The sequence below is a fragment of the Myotis nattereri genome, assembly GCF_964212035.1.
Source record: "Myotis nattereri genome assembly, chromosome: 1".
In the NCBI taxonomy this organism is placed as follows: domain Eukaryota; kingdom Metazoa; phylum Chordata; class Mammalia; order Chiroptera; family Vespertilionidae; genus Myotis; species Myotis nattereri.
This window is the reverse complement of record NC_138075.1, coordinates 25,605,632-25,627,112: the sequence shown is the minus strand read 5'-3', so window position 1 is coordinate 25,627,112 and position 21,481 is coordinate 25,605,632. Positions and strand designations below refer to the sequence as shown.

Here is a 21,481-nt window from a genome sequence, read left to right as displayed (position 1 = left end):
TTATTGAAATAGATTCCATGAGGAGTTTATGAGGATAAGTACAAAGTGTTTAAATGCACAGAGTTACAGCCACAATATAAAGGTTAATTCCGGAGGATTTGGGGCCGTCAGTCTCTCCATCTTAGTTTATCCCAGGAGGTTTACTTACTTGGGTTACTGTCCTTAAATATTGCAAGTCCCACATGCCAAGTGATCCAAGGGCTCTTCACCAGTCATCCGAGTGGGTCCTGGCAGGACGAGTGACTATGATAAAGGGAAACGAGAAAATGATCCGGTGGTACGAGATCACTCTGTTTAGTCAAAATCAATTCCAGTGACATTTAAAGAGACGGAAGAATCATAACCACAGGCACTATCTAAGAATGACCACTTTCTGTGATTGAACTAGTCATTTTCTAATTATCTGGCCTGAAAGCTGAGCACAGCTCCATGCTAGAATCTGTTTCTTTCTACAGAGATCCCATTCGCCTGGACCTCCATTCTGTGGCAATCTTGTCAATGTGCAAATGTCTCGGAACATGGTAGGATGTGGAAAGGCCACCAAATTGTCAACCTAGAGTCTCATCGGGGTTCCATCTGAGAAGCTGAGCCGCCAGGATTTGTTATCTGGATTTCATTTATGCAGTCGTGGGATCTGGTTAAACAGATCTGGAAGGTTGTTGCATCTGTGTCTGATATTGGAGCCTGAGGTTGGCAGGGAAGGCAGTGGGAAGGAAAGATGGGTATGAAGTGGAGGGAGCAAAGCTGAACCTGAACCCATGAGGACAGGCTAGAATCCATGGGGATGGCCTAGAACCCACATTGGTCTCATTCTGCCTTCAAGCTACTTCCACGATTGGGACAACCTCCAGGGGAAGCACACTGACCTTCATCAGGAAACTAAGCATGTGCCTGGCCAGGAGTCAGAGAAAGTGAAAGAGCAGTTCCAGAAAGGGCTGGACCGGCCCCTCTATTGCCTCTTGACAGTTAGGTGGCCAGCAGATAAATGATACACAAGAGCTTCAACAGCCCCCCTGGCACCCTGCACCCACCTTTCAAATGTTGCTTCACTGCCTTCTTTCCAAGCTCACACAGTATGCCTGTGTGGTCCATGCTAACCCAGGATTGTACGGGAGAGGGACCTTGGGAAACAGAGTTCCAGCTTAGATAGGTTAACATGACATAAATCTGCCATACTTAGTATCAGCAAGCCCATGTGCCAGACTGCAATAATCCCTGTTGGTTCACCATTAAAAAAATTATATATATATATAAATTTTTAGAGAGAGAAGAAGGGAGAGGGAAAGAGACACATTGATGTAAGAGCTGAACATTGATCAGCTGCCTCCTGCACACCCCCTACCTGGGATCTGGGATTGAGCCTTCAACCCAGGCATGTACCCTGACCAGGAATTGAACCAGCAAACTTTTGGTGCATGGGACAACTTCCAACCAACTGAGCCACACCAACCAGGGTAATTCACCATTTTATTAGGGTCACTCTTTACCTAGTTTTCCCAGTTAGGATACTAGGTTCTCAGATGCAAACCTTAGCTCTGTATGCCTGTCAAGGCTCTACTTACCTAATAGGAGTCTTTTAACTCTTGCATTTGTAGTGTTATCCAAATAATTGTTTTAGAATAACCAATAATACAAGGTGGCGCACTGCACTTATAATCATATCTGATGTGGCTATACAGAAACCTAAGTGAATATGAATATTATACACACATCTGTGCTACAAATTAAATACAACTATTGATATAACATGACCTAGTGATGATGCCAGACAGTCCTCATCATTGAAACTCAGAATCAAGAGATTAGTCCATTAGCAAATATTGGTTGAGTGTCTGCTGGGTGTCAGGGGTGCTAAAGGCTCAGGGATACAGTAGCAGTGGAGCAGAATTGGACCTAAGGAGATTACGTTCCATTCCAGGGCATCTCAACCACAGCACTGTTGACATTTTTGGCTGGATAATTCTCGGATGTGGGGATTGTTCTGTGCACTGTAGAATGTTTAACAGCATCATTGGCTCTATCTCTACCTATGGGTGCCAATAGTTATTCCTCATTCCTCTCCCATTTTAGACCACCGAAAATGTCTTTCGGCATTGCCAAATGTCCCCTAGGGGTGGCAAAATCACCCCCAGTTGAGAAACACTCTATCAGGGGGAGACAGTAAATGCCACTGAGATACTTTCAGGCACCATTAAGAGTATAATGGCGTTAATAGGTGCCATTAAGAATATAATGTAGGACAGCATGGTTACATGACCATGTTCAGGGTAGTTAAGAAAGGCCTCACAGAAGATTGGCATTTGGTTTGAAATGCAGGCAGCCCTTCAGAGATCTGGGAGCAAAATACCTCAAACGGAAGAGCCAGCGCCCAGGCCTGGGTCAGAACACACTTGGGATGTTGGGGAGCAGAAATGCCAGGAACCTTGGAGCACACATGAAGAGGGGGAGAGGGGTGGGTGGTCCTGACATGGGGGCTTTGTTTCAGGGTCATGGTACAAAGTCTGCATTTAACCATGGCTACTCTGGGAAGTTGTGGGAAACATTTTATCAGGGGAGTGATGTAATCTGATGTCTTCTTGAAAAGGACTGTGGTGGCTGCTGTGTGGTGGGTGGGCAAATGCCTCATTGTCCTGCAGTGTCAGGCACTCTGCTTCCTCTGTCCAGTGACTGATAGGAACCGGCAATAACCCCCCAAAGCTGGCTGTTTCCCGCTAAGAAGATGGATCAGCTAATGGTAGAGAGTTTTGTCTGTGTCTTCCAGTGATCAAAAGTGGACATGAAAATACAGCACTTCCATCCTAGGCATTTCTGAAACGCTGGCTACTTCTGTTGCTGGTCCTTTTGTGTATATAGTAATATCCTTGTTATGAGTGCTGGGTTTCTCCCTCACAGCCCACCTTTAACAGTAGGCCTTCTACAGCATTTGGAGAACAGCAACTTTTCCCAAAGGCTGTAATGGTGGAACCCTATAGATTTGAGTTTGAGTGAAGTTAAAAAGTCTCCTGCCTGAATCTGTCCATAATATTATTTTCTTTTTGATCAACAAACCTTTCCTCTGTGGGTTATTTCTTTTCATCTACCTCCCTTTAAATTACACAGGCATGACTATTTGTGCTCTTACCCGCAGAACAGGCACCCTGTGTGTCCTGGGAAAGTGTTTTACTTTCCTTTTGGACACCATCTGACTACACCTGGCTGTCTGAGTAGATGGCAAGAGAGTCCTGCTGCAGGCAGTGACGAGAAGTGGCACCTGACGGCCTGTGAGCAGGACAGTGGACCCCATTCAAAAACATCTTCCTGGGGCCAGTACAGGGTCAGCAGCCCTGGACACCACCACACCTAAGTTGCCTGGAGGTATTCTTTGTGTGACAGGCCAGCATGGCAGTGGATTTCCTAGTAAAGATCAAGAGACATTGAAATAAAATTACATCTATTATATATATTTGAAATTATATATTATATAGATTTTAAATTATAAACATTATATATGTATATATATTTAGCATCATTTATTTAGCAATGCAAGAAAATGTTATACTTTTTAGTACTTTAATTCAAAATGATAAAAAAAAAACCAAACCAATAGGAGTGGTTTTAGTGTGTAAAGTTATTTGGGGGGGGAAATTGATGATCAGAATGCTTCTTTAAAGGTTACTCCTCCAAATTTTATTATTTGGCATAGGTTTCAACAGAATCTTCCAAAGACATTAATCCATTTTTTGCTTCATTGCATGTTTTCTGGGTGGATATTCTCTATTTTCCTGTTATGTTGGAAGGCTTTTTCAGGACACATTAAAGTGGGAAGATACATGGTTAATGCAAAATAATCATCAACCATGCTGGAACTTAGATTTCCACCATATCCCTCTCCCTCAGTCAATCTCTATAATGAGATTGATTGGGGGGTGATTTAAAGAATGCAGATGCCTTGCTTTCAGTTTTATTGCATAGCTATAAAAAGGAAGGGAAGGGACAGCCTCGGAAACTAGAGAAGGAAACATCGGGGCCGAGGGTAACTGAATAGGAGTCAGAGTGAGCTTTTCAGCACAGTTCCGGAGACTGGTTGACCACTGGCAAAAACTAGCACTGCAAGCACTGAGGGAGGGTTTTCTTGTTAGACGTTATTGGCCTTGACAGGAAACCACACCACAATTGTCCTAAAAGAAAATCAACAATAGTTTTCCATGAGCCATTTGTGCCAGTGGTAGTTTTGTGGAAGGAGCGATTTACAAAATTGACCATGCGTTTGAAAGGTTATTGAGAAAGGTAAGCTTGTGAGTGAATATCCCACAGATGTCCTTTTCAGTTTTGCCCTTTCTGTGAACAGCCTGAATTTTCACTTAGTTTAAAGATTTAGGAAAATAACAGTCATCCATACTCACAAATCTAATCCAGCCAGTATTGATTTTAGCCTTCTGTGAGCAAGAACTATTCTTGGTGCTGTACATGAATCAAAGGACAGGGAGAGACAGAGAGGGGAAGATGGACTTGTTTCGGGCTCTTGTGATTTATAAGTGAGGATAGAGGTACATGCACTGGTAACTGTGATTCTGCACACATGGGTGTCATGTGTGTTCTCATGGACATGCAGGATTATCCCAATGTGCTTATTGGGAAGGTTTCTAGAAGGGTTACATTTCAATCTGGTTGAAAAGCAAAGGATGGGACATTGGCAGTTGAAGTGAGCGAGAGTATTCTGGTAGCAGAAATAGTTTGGGCAAAAGTGGGTGTTGCCTGTTTTGTTTTGTGAGGACAATCAATTTCTTTGATTGGAGCAGTGGGGGAAGTGGAAGTACTGGAGGTAGTCCTTGAAAAGTATCCTGACCAACTTGGAGAGCAATTGTGTAGGTCTTGCTGATGGATTTGTATTGTACTTTCCATGCAACGCAGGATTCATTAGAAGAATTTAGTAGGAGATTTTCCCAGAAAACTTAGAGGACATAATTTAGATAGAAACTATGAAATAATTTCCTTGAAACTGTTAAAGCATCATAGATTCTTGGGGCCAAAAGGGACATAGAGATGATCTATTAGGTGGATTGCAAATATTGTGTGAAACCCTTCTTTCAAATGACATCTGACACAAATGCCTGATCTGTAACACAGATGGAGGAGCAGTTCTGGTGGAAACAAGATGGGACAGTCTTGCATTTGCTGTTTTCTCCTCCCTTCACCCAAGGTGTCTGCATCGAAAGCTCACAGTCATGTGCAATCTGCCATTTTGAAGATGAAGCAATTCCAAAGAAATGAAGACACATTTACAAAAAGACATGTATGATAATGTTACTCACAGCCTTATTCATGATAGCTGAGAATGGACCCAACCCAAAGGCCCACCAATAGGAGGTTAGATAAACAAGCTGTGGTGTACTCAGACGTGGAATGCTCAGCAGAAGAAGGAGCGGCCTCCACATACCGGTAACAAAATGGAAGAAGCATGACACAATAGAGCACATTCTCTCTGATTCCATTTATATGACATCCAAGCACTTGTAAAACTAATGTACAGGGAAAGGCATTAGGTAGTAATTGCTGGGTGGTAGGGAGGAGAATGGACTCAAAGGGCACAAGGGGACTTTCTGGAGTGTTGGAAATGTTCTGTGTCTTGTTTTGCATGGTTGCATTGATGTGTTTAGTTGCACCAAAGATGTGTGCATCTTACCATGTGTTAATTATTCCTTCATTAACAAAAGTTGAGTTATTGAAGGTCCTTGGAGGGAAAGTTGCCCAGTTCTCAAAGCCAGTTATCAGAAAAAGGAAATCTGTGGGATATTCACTCACAAGCTTACCTTTATGAGAAGCTGGAACTTAGATTTCCTGGAGTTTAGGTTTGCTGGTCCATTGTTTTCCACCATATCCTTCTCCCTCAGTCAAGCAGCCTCTTCACCAACAGAACATCAAGGCTAACTCAGCACCACCCCTAGGTCCCCACCCCCATCTCCACCACTAGCTCAAAAACTTCAATGTTGCTGAGAAGTATCAACTTGCCAGCATTGAAGAGATTCTGACAGCTTTTCTATTTTCCTATAGTGGCAAACACAGCCACACTTCTTTTATACCACGCTTCATCTATATCGCATTGATAACCAGTGCTCTATTTCATAGCCATGAAGGTTCCTGTGACTTAGCCAGACTAGATGGGAATGGGGAAGGGAGAAAGGCACCAGTGACTCTCGTTGTAGACCTGTCTACACTGGCAGACTGTCAACTCTCAAGGCACACTGTGTTGTTGCATAATCTACTGGCTCACCTACACAGATGGGCAGTTCGACTCCATTAGTGAACACCAACAATGTGCCACATAAGGATATACCATTTGGCCTATATATTAACAGCATCATTCCAGTAGAAGGTAGGAGGTGGTGGGAGTTTACTCCTGCCTTCTCACTCATGGGAGCATTGGACAGCAGGGCAGCCCAGTGGGTTGATGACTGCTTTTAAGAGGATCTAGTTCTGAGCCTTCATTTGTGGTCTCTCTGCCTGGAGTGGATTGGACTACATTGCCCACTCATAATGTCACGTATTCATGTCAGACTCTCTCACTCTATTGAGAACTTTTCAAGGACTGGGATTGTATCTTCATCTTCTTTGTGTTACCAATACCCATTCCCATTACAGTGCCTTATAGTCTGGAAATATAAATCTTAACTGGGATCTATTTGCTCTCATCACTCCAGGGGACATTTTGCAATGTCTGGAGATGTGTTTAGTTGTTAAAAACTTTGGGCAGGATGTTACTGGAATCTAGTGGGTAGAGGTCAGGGATGCTGCTAATCATTCTGCAGTGCACAGGATAGCTCTCCACAACAAAAAATGACCCATCCCTAAGTGTCAATAGTGACAAGGTTGAGAAGCCGTGATCTACTATACACCATATTTTTCCATGTATAAGACACTATTGTTTTCTAAAATCGTTTGACTGAAAATCAAGGAGAGTCTTATACATGGAAGTCAGCCGAGGAGGGAGCCGTGTGGGTGCGTAGGTGCCCATACCTTGTCAAACAGGCTTCCTCCAATCACGAGCCTATTGTTACTGACATCAGCTGATGCTGTAATTGGAGGTGGAGGTGGAGAATGTGCAGATGCAACAGGGACTGGAGCGTTCTGAGCCCATAAAGATGTCAGAAAATAAAAAGATACTAAATACCAATAAGCAATTGTCTTACTCTGCAAAATTCAAACTGAATGTAATCAGCTGTGCAAAAAAGCATGGAAATAGAGCTGCAGAGAGTCAATTTGGACCGCCTCCCACTGAGTGTATGACCAGACAGTGGAGAAAACAGGAAGAACAACTCCTTAAGATGCCAAAAAAGAAGAAGGCCTTAAGAGGAAAACCAGCAAAATGGGCAAACTTGGAGCAGAGGCTTAAGACTTGGATTATGGAGCAGCGCCAGAGTGGCTTATGTGTGTCAACTAAGCTTATTCAATGTCAGGCAAGAATGTTTGCAAGTGAAATGAACATTTTATTTTTACAGGAAAGGCAAAATTGTGCTTCAGTTTCATGAGAGAAGGGTTGGCCATGAGAACATGAACAAAGTTAGCTCAGAAAATGTCACCAGTTAATGAGGATGATCTCACATATATAGTCAGTGACTCAGAAGACAGCAGTGATACAGTACAAGTTGAAGTAATTGATATGTCTAGCACTAATAGTGATGAAGAAGAGAGCAGTGATGCGACAAAGGCTGAATAAAGTGCTATGCTGCATAATATCGTAGTACTGCTATATAGACATTACCTGCGATAATTACTAAATAAAAATGTGTTCTGTTTTGTGTTTAAAATATTGATTTCTTAATTTGGGGTTGGAAAAGTGGGAGGGGTGTCTTATACATGGAAAAATATGGTACTGCATTGTATTAAAGATAATAGTCAACGACATCATGGACTCACTGCTTACATAGCGCTGGGCCAATGCTTTCCATTATGATGTGTCTCTCTGCTTCTGTTACCACTTTCAATTCTCTAGGCATCATAGTGGAACTCTATGAGATGGACAGTATCTGAGTCAGGTAGTCACTAGCCAAATTGGAGTAAGCTTTCGGCGGAGTTGGAGTCAGTCCATCTCTTAAGCTAAAGTTGCCTCTACTGTGGTTTGAATGTCTCATTCATTCATCTGTAGCCAGAATAATAGTAATAATAATAATTGGCATAAATTATGGATACTTGCCCACTCTGGTTAAAAGGAGTCTCTCGGGCTGGGACATGAACTCAGGTTACTAGTACATGTACTTGCCCAAGGCCACACAGCTAGTATGATTTGGAGCCAGATTAAAGTCCAGGTTATCTGAAGGCTCCTGAAGTTGTGTGTCACACATGGACTTCCCTTATAGCGTTCTTGGATTTCATTAAATGTTCCCACTTCTCTTTAGTAAAATTGCTTTCCTCTTGTCACAGATTCTCTGGGAATCTTGGTCTATGGCAGCGGTTCTCAACCTGTGGGTCGCGACCCCTTTGGCGGTTGAACGACCCTTTCACAGGGGTTGCCTAAGACCATCCTGCATATCAGATATTTAAATTATGATTCATAACAGTAGAAACATTACAGTGATGAAGTAGCAACGAAAATGATTTTATGGTTGGGTCACAACGTGAGGAACTGTATTTAAAGGACCGGAAGGTTGAGAACCACTGTTCTATGGCTTCATAAATGCAGAGGTATCACCATGTGTGTTATAAGCTGCAGATTTCTCAGTTCTGAATCCTAGTCAGGATAACACGCAGTGTCCTAGCGTATCTTTTTGTTCATTCTGTACACTTCCTAAGGATCTTGATTTTGAGGTAAAAATCAAAATATAGGGGGGGAAAATGGAATGAAATGACAAAAATCACATTTTCTAGAGGTTCCTCCTTAACTATGAGACTAAGGGCAACTTACTTGTAAGTCTCTCATCTTTGAAATGATAAACAAGATTTCCTTCTAGATCTTAAAACGCACCGCTTAGGACTAATTTTTAAAAATTATAACATCCATTTTCTGGGTTTAAAATTTCAGAATTCAACAGCTTAAAGTGTGGAATGAAGAAAGAACTGTCACGGAAAAAATGAGTTTCAATGCAATTGGTAGAAATCTGAAATATGGTTTTAAACTCTGGGTGTGGACTGGAAGCTTTTCTGTATTTCTCTATGAGCACTTGCCTCTCAGATGGTCTCTGCCTCGGTTCCCGCATGTGTTAATGGGAAGCCTCAGCACAGGCCAGAATCATGCATGACATACAATCGTACTGAAGCTGTGGCTGGCACTTTAAACACCTGGTGTGACAAAAATCAGTCTTAGAATCAGGTTAATTAGGAGTCACCTTTTGTTTTTGATTGATTAGAAAGTATTTACAAAGCTGAAAGATTAATAACAGGATTCCTTTAAAGAACAGTCCCAATTCTGGATTTTAAGCAATGAGATCTTCAAAAATTTGACCTGCACAGAACGTTTCACAAGTGCCTTATGTGAAGTGAGGATGGTGTCTCTTTGCTGAGATCTCAATAGCCCTCAGAACTCTGAGAAACATGCAGAAGCTGCAGACGGAAAACATGGAAATGGACATGCCCTCTTCTTAACTCCATAATAGATGGCCCTTGTCCTTGGTCTTTTCAAGGACTGACCTTATCCCCAAATTGGCCAGAGCTTGTTTACTTTGGGTAATGACTGTGATGACACCAAAATATCAATAAGTGGCAGAATATACAGAGCCACAGTCTATATCACCCACTGAAACGTCCCCTCAAACTGCTGCTGGAGCCCTACTTCAGGTCTGAGGCAGAGGCTGGGCAACACGTGCTCTGAGGTCTCCTGCAGCCCGAGCTGGAACTGAGTCCTTTCACATGCTGTCTAGTGACAGTCACGGGCATTTACTCTCGTTGCCAGGACGGTCTCCTTTGCTGTATTATGTTGTTTACTCTGTGTGAGCTTTCGATATTCATTATCAAAGTATCACTGTGTCTGCAGCTGCATTTTTCATTGTATCAACTCCAAGGGATCACATCAATTTAACCTGCTTGTACTGTTGGCAGCAAACCACTACAGGCCAGGATAGGCTTAATCAAAGCTTTTTTCTTAATAATAAACTCAATACACAGGAAAGCATGGCAACAAATGAGCCTGTGGTTCTGGGTAAAGATTTATTACCTGGAAATCTATATTTACATTAAGGGCTTTGCAATAGGATTCTGAACCGTACAAGAAAAATCACCCTAGGATGCTTCTAAAGAGCCGTGTGTCCCCAGCATTTGAAATAGAATTTTATCTATAAACAGTTTACCTGAGGTTTTAAGCAATTCATTGCTGATTTCTTTAAAATAGAAAAGCATTTGCAGTGACTGGCTATTATTGTAGCTCCAGAAATACAAAGTAATTTCCTTTTGTATTATGTTTGAATAATAAATTGTTTATCTTTCTTTAATAACTTTCACTATAGAAAGAAATCTTTTTCTTTTCCAGTTTACATAAAAGTGTCTGGAACAGTTCAGTGACACAGACGTTGGAAATTAAGGACTGAATTCAGACCGTGGCTTTTTACCCCACCCTCCCACCCCTGGGCCCTTATCCAATACTAAGTAAAGGCCGAAGGTCAGAAAAACTGACGTGAAAAGAGAAGGTGACGGCAATGAGGAACAAGAATGAGGCTGTCTTCTGTAATGGAGAGACACCAGTTGACATCTTCCAAAGATTTTTAATGATAATCATTTTCAAAGGTTCTCTTCTTACTAGTCAACAATATAAATTATGTCAACTCCCTTGAGACTCCCAACTGCTTGTAACAGAATTAGAGAGCGCTCCGACCTTTCCTGCCAGGTATCCTGGGAGGAAGTCCTTGTTGGCGCCCAGGGCTGCCATTCTTCATACCTGGGGAAAGCCGGTGTTGCCTGGCTTCAGAGGGAGCCTTCCCGGGGGTTGAGCTACCCACCAGGCACGGAACCCAGCTTTTCCTGACGGCGGTAACCTGGCCGGGTGATCATTGTGCGCCGTATGCTTCCTCCGTCATGCTGTAAAGATGCGAAATCACCCGTTTTACACATCACACTTGGGTGCTGAGCATCTGCTGGTGGGTGGTTCCTTACCTTGCCCAGCATTCCAGGCCCCAGCTCCATCCCCCTTTCCAGGGTAATAGGCAGCCTTCTAACACGAACAGTGAACAAATAGGGTCCAGTTACTTCTTACGTACCTTCCTGAGAGGAGTGGGGTGAGAATCTTTCTTCCTCTTAGGTTCCCTTTTAGAGATGGAAGTCCTCACTTTCCCTACATGTTCCTTAGTCTGCATTTCCTAGAGATTTGTGGCAGATGTGTGCTGCGGAAGGCCTGGCTGACCTCGGGGCAGAGACCACTGGGCAGTGACGTGGCCACGGCCCCTGGCAGCGCCGTCAGCTGACGGAGAAGGCCCCTGAGTGGTGGTGTGGACTACACTTACTGCCACAGGAACTTCCAGCCACCAGCTCCAGAGCTCAGGAAGGTGTCCAGCTCGAGTGGCTATGACTCCTCATAGTTGTCCCATGCTTTCAGGTGGGTTCCCCGCTCATATAGCTTTGGTGAAGGGTTGGTACTCACTGTCTACAAAGGAGACCTGAAGGTGCCTTTACGTCCCACGGCTGGTCCTGGGGCATCAGGAGCGTCTTGGTCTCATTGTGCATTTCGTTAGCTGATACCTCTCATTGCATCAGGCTCTTGGGGAGGGTGCTATTTAGTCAGTTCTTAGTAAGGAAATAGAAAGTACGGGGCAATCTTGAAATGGGGGCGTTGGAAGGGACCCATTGTAGCCAAACGACAGTACAGAGCTAAGTCCATAAGGCTGTTTGATCGGGAGTACATTTATCCTGGCTGGTCTGATGCAGCTGAATGAAGAAGGAAAACACAGCCCTTGCTTGCTTGCCTTTAAAATGACTAATGTACAAAATGGTCCCCCACATGATTCCATTTAAGCCCCTACCCCTGACTCCATGCCCCATCATCTCTCATCTTGTCTCTCAGCTTCAGACCATCCCATGACTGGGTGCAGGGAGGGCATGAGGCTGGGGGTGCATGTATGGATCGTGGATTACTTGAGAGAAAAAAAGCAGAACTCTTTTTTCTTTTTTTAGGTTTTATTAAGAAGTCCCCAAGTTAAAAGAGCAGCATTAAAATTGTCTTATTAAAATATTCCATGCTTTTTGCATTTTTCTGTTTAAAGAGGCTCTTTTCTGTCATGAACTCTAGGGCCTTCCCAGGTGAAGGTCTTGAGAATGTGATTTAAGATTTAAAAAGATAGGGAAAGAGATAAAAATAGGATAAAGAACACTTTGGAAAGAAAGTCACTGACCTATTAAGCTACCTTGGGGATGGTGGGGGGAAATAGCAGTATTACTAAAAAAATGTAAGCATTGTTATCTTTAGTCTGAAATTAGTATGTAAAGGAGCATTTTGTTTACTACACTAAATCTTTGTCTTTAATTTTTAAATTATGAGATTTATGTCACCTAAGTACAGCCTGAATACATTTCAATATTTAATTGTTTAATTTTTTCCTTCAGCTCTCATTTGAAAACAATAATTCTTCAGCTGAGTTTCATGACTTTGGGAAACAACAATATTTTCTAGTAGAACCTATTAATGATTTTTAAATGGGAGGTAATGAAAAAGTAGTATTTGCTCGAAGGTTTAGCAGAGTTCTAGTACAGGACACTGTTAACCAGGAATTTCTTTTTTTTAATTAAACTTTTAATTTTGAGGTAATTGTAGATTCACATACAATTGTAAGAAACAATACAAAGATATCCTGTATTTCCCTTTATCTTGTCCCCACACCCCTTATGGTAACATCTTACAAAACTATAGTACAATATCACAACAGCCAGGTATGACATCACAGCCAGGTGCAATAACCAGGTCATGGATATTGATACTGTCAGGTACAGGTCAGTTCCATTAACACAAGGCTCCTTGAGTTGTCCTTTTATAGCCATGCCCCCTCCCTCTCATATCTGACCTCTGACAACTATGAATCCTGTTTAGTTTCTATAATCTGTCACTCCAAGAATGGAGTCATACAATATGTAACCTTTTAGGATAGTCTTTTTTTTCCCCTGGCACAATTGCCTCATGATTTATTCATGCACTCAAGTATCAAGAGTTCATTCCTTTTTCTTGCTGAGTAGTAGTCCACAGTATGAATGTAGCACAGTTCGGTTAACCATTCAGCCACTGAAGGACATCCAGGCTGTTTCCAGTTTTGCCTGTTAAAAAAAAAAAAAAAAAAGCAAGCAGGACTTAAAAAAACAAACAAACTTGTGTCTTATTACAGAGTATTTATTTGGCTGGGGAGAGTAGGATTAAAGGTTTAGAGTTATTTAAGACTAAAACGAACATTACAAACTATGACAGTCAAGCTCAAAGTAGCTTGATTTCATAAATATAGTTGATTTATGTGTTTAATCAAACTTGAGATTATCATTGGCCAGTGCCCATCAATACAATTTGTAAATAGTTATATTGTGCCCACGTTTTCATTTCTGTTCTCAACCTAAATGATTGCTCAATATGCACTAGAAATATTCACTTTTAGGAAGCATTGCTCACACATCTTGTTGTGTTCCTGGCAATGTGATAACACGATTGTGTTGATTTTTTGCTGTCAAGCCCAATTGTTGGATGTTTAAAAACATTAAATACCCGTGTGCCTTCGGAGTCTCTGATGAAGAGGCTTAATTAAATAAACATTCCATTATGAACAGAAGCGCCAGCGCCGGAACAATCTGTGAGGTTTGCAGCTTATTGATGGATGGTAGGTAATTAGTTAAGGGACACTCAGAAACAGGAGGTTCTGTTGGTAGGAAGTCGAAAAAGCCTATCTGTCCTCCCCCGGATCCCACAAAGTGTCTGTGCATCTGCTCCGGCTCCGTGTTAGCCCTGGAGGGGACAGAGCAGCAGAACGGCTTCCTTCAGTTAAGCCAGTGGTCGGCAAACTGCGGCTGGCGAGCCACATGCGGCTCTTTGGCCCCTTGAGTGTGGCTCTTCCTAAGCCTAAGAAGTACCCTAATTTACAATGTACCTACCTATATAGTTTAAGTTTAAAAACTTTGTCTCTCAAAAGAAATTTCAATCGTTGTACTGTTGATATTTGGCTCTGTCGACTAATGAGTTTGCCGACCTCTGAGTTAAGCCATCATGGGGCCACCCCAGATTTAAAGGGGGACAAATAAACTCCACCATTTGATGGGGTTCCACTGTGTTTTTCCAGCATTATTCTCCAATAACCACTGGGTATCCTACAATACAGTTAAATTCTGATGCTAACTACCCAGAGTTAGCACAGACCCCATAGGTTAAGGGCTAGGTCCCCCCTACAGACACCAGCCGCAGTGGAGTAGTCTCAAGTTATCCACACTTCTGCCCAGCCAGATGCATATTTAGGAGTCCCCTCAACCCCACCTCAGGTTTAATAATTCACAAGAACGGCACACGTAAGTCAGGGAAGTGCAATTTGTAGGATTCCAGTTTATTATAAAGACTAGCAATGACACCAGAGGAAGAGGGACATGGGGCGAGGGCCTGGGAGGATCCCAGATGCAGAAGCCTCTGTCCCCTGGGATTTGGGAGGCACCACCCTCTTGGTACATCAGTGTATTCACCAACCAGGAAGCTCCCCAGACCTCACTGTTCAAGAGCAGCGGTTCTCAACCTGTGGGTCGCGACCCCTTTGGGGGTCGAACGACCCTTTCACAGGAGTCACCTAAGACCATTGGAAAACACATATATAATTACACATTGTTTTTGTGATTAATCACTATGCTTTAATTATGTTCAATTTGTAACAATGAAATTGGGGGCCACCACAACATGAGGAACTGTATTAAAGGGTTGCGGCATTAGGAAGGTTGAGAACCACTGTTCAAGAGTGTTCATCGAGGCTTTGTCACCTAGGCATGATTGGTTAAACCACTGGCCACTGGAGGTCCAACTAGAGGCTGGGGCTGAGAGTGCTAACCCTGTAATCACAGGTGTGGCTGGCCCGTCCCAAGGGCCCACCTTGTGTCACCTTGGTAACATAAACAAACTCAGGTGTAGCCAGAGGGGTTCATTATGAAAAAACAAAAGATACTCCTGTCACCCAGGAAATAACAAGGGTTTTTGAACCTCTGTGCCAGGAACCAGACCTGGGGACAAAGGCAAAATGTATTTTTTATTATACCGCAGGACAGGGGTGATGACAAGGGATTGAGGGCCACCTTCCATCCACCACCCTGTGCCGCAACAGACTCAAGCTGGCTTGTTACCTCACCCAAAATGATGGAACTCTAGGTGGCTGTTTTCCTATCACTTACCTGGAAAATGCTGCTGCTGCCCATCCCCATAGCCACGAGAGCGGGCTCCCTGCAAGCCAGACACACAGATGGATTTATCTGAAAAAGCTGTTCAATTGCTGTGTGCCGGAAGGGGCTTGGGGAGGGGGGCGGAGGGGAGGACAGTGGCAGGACAGGCCTCAGAGTTGGACTCAGGCCCCAATTCAAGGTGCCTTTGGCAGCCGCTTCCTTGGTCCCCTCAGCCCCGCCGCCCACAAGGCTCTGCTTTCCTGAACTTGACTGTCTTCATCATGTCCCTCCTCACCCTCGTTCTCTTCACCCACGCATGGCTCAGACCTAGGTTTTGCCTATTTGTTTTCTTTTGCTCACAGACTAGTCCCTGGGGCCAGATTTCTAGTTCTACCCACTCAATCATCTTATTCTGGCCTCTTTCCCCCCCTATATTTTTTGCAATCCAATCTTGCTAAAAAGCAATGTTTGGGTTTGACTGTGGCTTTTGGCATCATTATCTCACCGGGCCTAGCTTGGCAGCTCCCCTGGGACCTCTTGCTGGCATCTTGTCTCTCAGGATTTCCCTGTCTACCTTAGCAGCATTAAGAAAATCATCATTTTGTGTTGGAAAGAACCTAATTGTCTCCATTCAGATATTTAAATATCCTCTATATGCTATGCATCTAGAGTTTTATGCTGTTAAGGATATTTTCTGATAAGCTGCCAGTGGCAACCTATAATTATGAAATTCCATGTGCCCCTTTGGGTTCAACAGTAACCTTCATGAGATCATTTTAGCCTCTTCTCTCTCACTGTAACTGAAATCCTGAAGTTGTGAAGAAACTTTTGTGTCTCTCCCACTTCCAGGAGTTAGCTTGGGGTTTGTCCTCAGGCCATTACCAACTAACTGCTTTGGAGATAATTCTCTGGGGAGGTAATTAGGATAGGCTAAATAATTTAAGGGCCAGTTTTTGTGAATTAAATAGAGAAGAGAATTTGGGGTGTCAGAGTTTGAAGCATCCCCTCAATTATTTGTTTACCAGCCTGTCTTACCTATTGGACCTGAACAGTCCTATGGTGGGAACTATTGGTTTCATTTGTGTCTTCAATTGCTTTAAGCATCTGATTTGTACCAGGTACTATATTTGGTCCCGGTGTTTCAAAGAAGGAAGACAGTCCTCAGTTTGTTTATATTCTGTATGTTTGTTGCATGTGCCAATCCTTTAGAAGCTGCATTAATACCCTCTTTTTCCTACGGACGATTAAGAAATTCAAGAATTACTTGACTATGATTGTGGTTACATGTTCCCTGAGCTGTATAACACGTCTCTGATCAAAGGTTTAGAAGCCAGACCTGTTCTGTTTGTAGTCTTTTCTCTGTCAGACACAACCTGCCCCATGACCTTCTGACAAACTCTTTCAGGCCAAAGACTTGGTTTCGTCAATCTTCTTATCTTTAGCAATGATTTGCTCATAGAGCGCATTTAGTCCCAGTGTGGTTGGCATTGGACTAAAGGAGGTCTGCTCCACTTGGGATTTCAACCCCTCTGGTTTCTGTCCAAAGCCATATTTCTGTGGTGTTTATTACAAAGAGATTTGTAATTTATTACAAAGAGATTTATTACAAATGTGCCTGAGTTTAAATGCACTAGGGCAGTGGTCGGCAAACTCATTAGTCAACAGAACCAAATATCAACATTACGATTGAAATTTTTTTTGAGAGACAAATTTTTTAAACTTAAACTATATAGGTAGGTACATTGTTATTAACTTAATTAGGGTACTTCTTAGGCTTAGGAAGAGCCACACTCAAGGGGCCAAAGAGCCGCATGTGGCTCATGAGCCGCAGTTTGCCGACCACGGCACTAGGGTGACTTCCTCTTAGAAGAAGGAACCTGGGAGACCAAGGAGGTTGGCAAAAGCAGAAACGTGATCATCTCCTAATGAGTAGCAACAGCGCCCACTTACCTGTTCCTGCAGCACCTTGATTCCTTTGCAGCTCTTATACTGGCCACATTTCTTTCATCTCTGAGCTTCAAGATCTCTGAGGGTATTTTCCTCCCATACCCTTTACCTACCGTACCTTGCTCTCTGGCATTTCTAATGCTTTCAGTGTTTCTGTCCTCTCTAATCTGCTGTTTTGTGTTTTATAGATTTTGAGAAATTCTGTAGTTACTCAGCTCCTATCTTAGGACTAAGGAACTGAAGGAGTCCCAAGTTTCCCACTAGGTACCCTTAGCTACACACCAGAAAGGGGACCCTAGGAGGAGTCCACTGAGGCTGCAGCAGGAAAACCAGCAAATGCTGACCATGCTGAATGCTGACGTCTGTCAGTACTTCCTGGTTCTCTCCTTCAGAGGACTTTGCTGCTGTCCCCTGGCTTGCAGTAACCCTCTTCTCTTTAAAAGCCTATGGATCTTTTCCAAGTGCTTTCTCCGTTTAGAGCAGTGGTTCTCCACCTTCCTAATGCCGCAACCCTTTAATACAGCTCCTCATGTTGTGGAGACCCCCAATTTTATTGTTACAAATTGAACATAATTAAAGCATAGTGATTAATCACAAAACAATATCTAATTATATATGTGTTTTCCGATGGTCTTAGGCGACCCCTGTGAAAGGGTCGTTCGACCCCCAAAGGGTCACGACCCACAGGTGGAGAACTGCTGGTTTAGAGGACGGGGAGATACTCTATGCTGGGGAGCCACAGAATCTGATTGGATGGACATAACTGATGTTGCCCATTCTTCCACCATCAGGAAAGTCCCTAAATTTGGTGGCTTCATCACGTTCTCTATTTTCTGCCATGAGACAAGCTTGCCTGTTACAGTAAGCAGTCTATACACCTCTCAAAGCAAGGGAAGAACACTTGCATGATTGGTGGCCAAACCATGTTGCCGCTTTCTAGAAAACATCTTTCATGTTAAGTCCATCTTTCTACACTTACCAGTACCATTATGGTCTAGACTTCCTGCAAACTGGGTTTCTCTGTGGCAGGTCATAACTCTTTCCCAGCATAGACTTAGCATCTTTCTCAACAATCACTGAGTTCTAGGCAATCACTTTCAACTGATTGGATTTATCATTCAAAATGAAGCCCATTTGGCAACCTTAGTAGCTACTCTTCTCTTGCCTAGACTCCTCTGCACTGGTTTCCTAACCACTTGCGCCAACCCTCTTGAGTTTAACATTTATGCTGCTGCCATGATTTTCCTCCCAGTGTCAGCAGTAGCTATTCATTGATGCTCTCTGGTGATTTCCTGCTGCACCCAGTTACCTTTGAATATATTGGCCATCCCTAGAGAATAGGTGTCACATGTTTCCACACACATGCTCCACATTCACCAAGGCTTTTGTCCTTTTGTCTCTAGTTGGTCCGTAACACTCTTATAGGTGATGGCCAGTGTACCATTTATTAGAAATGGTATCAGCAACTCCCTTCCCTAAAGACCACACACAGTCGTTGTAGAGTTTCTTGGCATAATATTCTAATACTTTGACAGTGATGGGGCTTCAGTGTTAACCCTACAGTGGCATTTTCATTTTCCCTGGCTCTGTGTGCACAGACATAATCATTAATTAGATCTCTGGGTGCAGAAAATGAAGCTGGAATATACCATTTAATATGCTTCCCACATGGATTAAAAATAGTTTAAATTTTTTAATCTATATTCCTTGTATGTATGCAGTGGTTGAGTTGCTATATTTTCACTTGAGTTTGCCTTCCACTAGGGGAGGGTCAACATCTTGTGGTTCTCTTTACAGCATTTAACGCAATATCACAAAAAGCCTGGCCATAAGTAGGGAGAGAGAGAGAGAGATAGGAACATCAATGATGAAAGAGAATCATTGACCAGCTGCCTCTTGCATGCCCCCTACTGGGGTTGGAGCTCAGAACCCAGGCATATGCCCTGACCAGGAATTGAACTGCGACCTCCTGGTCTACACATAGTTTGATGCTCAACCATTGAACCACACTGGCCAGGTGCATTTTTTTAATGCTACACCTGGTATTTTGGTGTCTTGAAGAAGTTCCTGGCTTGTGGGGCAGGAGATTCATTTGGTTCTAGACCTGGCCCAGTCTCCAGCTGGCTGCTACCATAGGCTCGCCGGCCTGCACGGGCGTCAGTTTTCTCAGTTGTGAAATGTGAGCATGGATTTGGATAATGACCAGACTGCTTTCCAGCTCTAGACTTCTCCGAGTCCTCCCCCTCTGCTGTGAATCCTCTACTTTTTGACTTATCTTTTATATTTAAAATTATAAATTTGTCCCCACTTTGGATGCTTTTATAGTATGAGAAAGAAGTGAGAAATAGTGAACAAAATGTATTTTGAGTAGCCTAATCCTTTTTTTTTCTCTTGAAAAACTTCCCTTTCCTCATCTTCTGCTAACACTTTTTGGGGGGTGGGTGAATGAGTGGGTGACTGTAGTGATACTGATATGAGGAGAGGAGAATGCAGGATTGCAAGGGTCCATAACAGGTAGTTATTTGGTTCCATTGTAAGAGGGTTATTAAAATAACGAATCTATCCTTCCGAAAGGTAGGTTGCCTTAAGTGTTTAGGTTTAAACCTACAGTCAAAATAGAAAAGGGGGGAGGAAGAGGAGTCAAGGAAACACCTTGCGGTAACTTTTTGCAGGATCTGCGTTACTGTTCCTGAGTTACTTAATTTAGACAGTTGTGTGTCTATGAAACTGAACACAAGGTAAGTCATTGCACCATGTTCTGGCAGTTACCATTTCCCTTTGCTGAGTCCTGAGCTGCTTTCTCCCTGGCCCAAGTGACCTTATCTACCCCTGACAGACATATACTTGGGCAGCGAGGAGGCAGCTCCCAAAAATCAGGTCTTAGCAAAGGGAAATTCGATGGGCACAGCCTTTCTCCCAAGGAATTGTAACGTACTTCGGGTGGATCTAATTACATTTCCACTCTCCCCAGAAGGAGAGACACTCCCCGTATTGGTAACTACAAAGAAGGAACTGAGACTGCAGTCTGAGCGCCTCATCCCTCCTATAGAGAGTGAGTCTATGGTTTATGGTAGGTGTTCAAGAAAAATCTTTTTAATTCTCAGAGAACTGAGGTATGAGGAGATAAAGAAACTTATCAAGCTCCTTTAGGGAAGCAGTCTTTGAACATCCTTTACTCTGTTCATGGGACTATGCTGCCCATCAGATTGTCAGTTCAGTGGATTATTGCGCAGACATTCAGCTGTAGTTATCCCATGTAATTTCTGAGTGAAATGACAAGAGGATGCCTTAGACTGTCACTTCTCTCATTTTACATTCCAGCCCTGCCCAGTACCCCTTTTCTATCTACCCCACCCCTCATACTTTTCAACAAAGGACATTGGTGAGGAGCCTGCTGAAACTTTAGGGGATCCCCAAATTCTCAGACACTACACACTGAGGAATAACCACTGGTTGTCAAGCTGGGTTTCCTCACCTGTCTCAGACTTCCAGTTGTCAACATGCACATTTGAGCTGGGTGCCTTGCAGAGGTTATTTCATAAAATCCTTTCTACAGCCCTAGACAGTCAGTATGAACACTATTAGGAAGCACCGCACATAAAGTTTGCAGTCTAAGAATAGAAGACAAATTTATAGAATCATCAAATGCCAAGGGCCTGCCAGATGCTGTGAGTGAGGATATAAGTCATGCCCCCTCTTACTGAAAACCCGAAAGCAAGTGTCAAGTTGACTGAGACCTCGGCAGAGACACCTTCCCAGCAGCACCATACGAAGGGGTGCCGTGAGCACATAAGAAAGTGCCCTCTTCCTGTAGCTTGTACCTGTGTCCTCCCTGAAGGCAACCGCTACTTCACTGCAGTGGGAAGTGGCCGGGTATCCCACCTTCCTGCCCCCCTGGCAGCTGGAGCCAGAGTGCCTTAGTTATGCCTGGCCAACGAGTACGCCCGTTCTGCACTTCGGATCTGGAGGAAATGCTGTAGAGACCGAGGAGTGCATGAGAGAGGCTAGAAGGCAGCTGTGTCGATGGACAGTGAGAGAAGGATGCTGGAGTCCAGGGCAGGGCGCTGGTGTCACTGCCACCGTTAGCTCCTGCCTGATTTTCTAACATTTTTTTGTCAATTCTCTATTCTTTAATGTTCTGCCAGCACATTCCCTTTTTGCTTAAGGTAGCCAGTCAGAACTTCTGTTGCTCCCAACCAGTGACCCTGTATAATTCAGTCACTTTTATGGCTTTGCTTAGTCACCTGGCACAAACCAC

The 21,481-nt window shown here is 43.3% G+C and overlaps 1 protein-coding gene across 11 annotated transcripts in view; it reads left to right on the top strand.

Moving 5' to 3' along the window:
* Positions 1-21,481, top strand: part of RGS6 (regulator of G protein signaling 6) — a 488,382-nt gene that overhangs the window by 154,873 nt on the left and 312,028 nt on the right. The window lies entirely within an intron of this gene.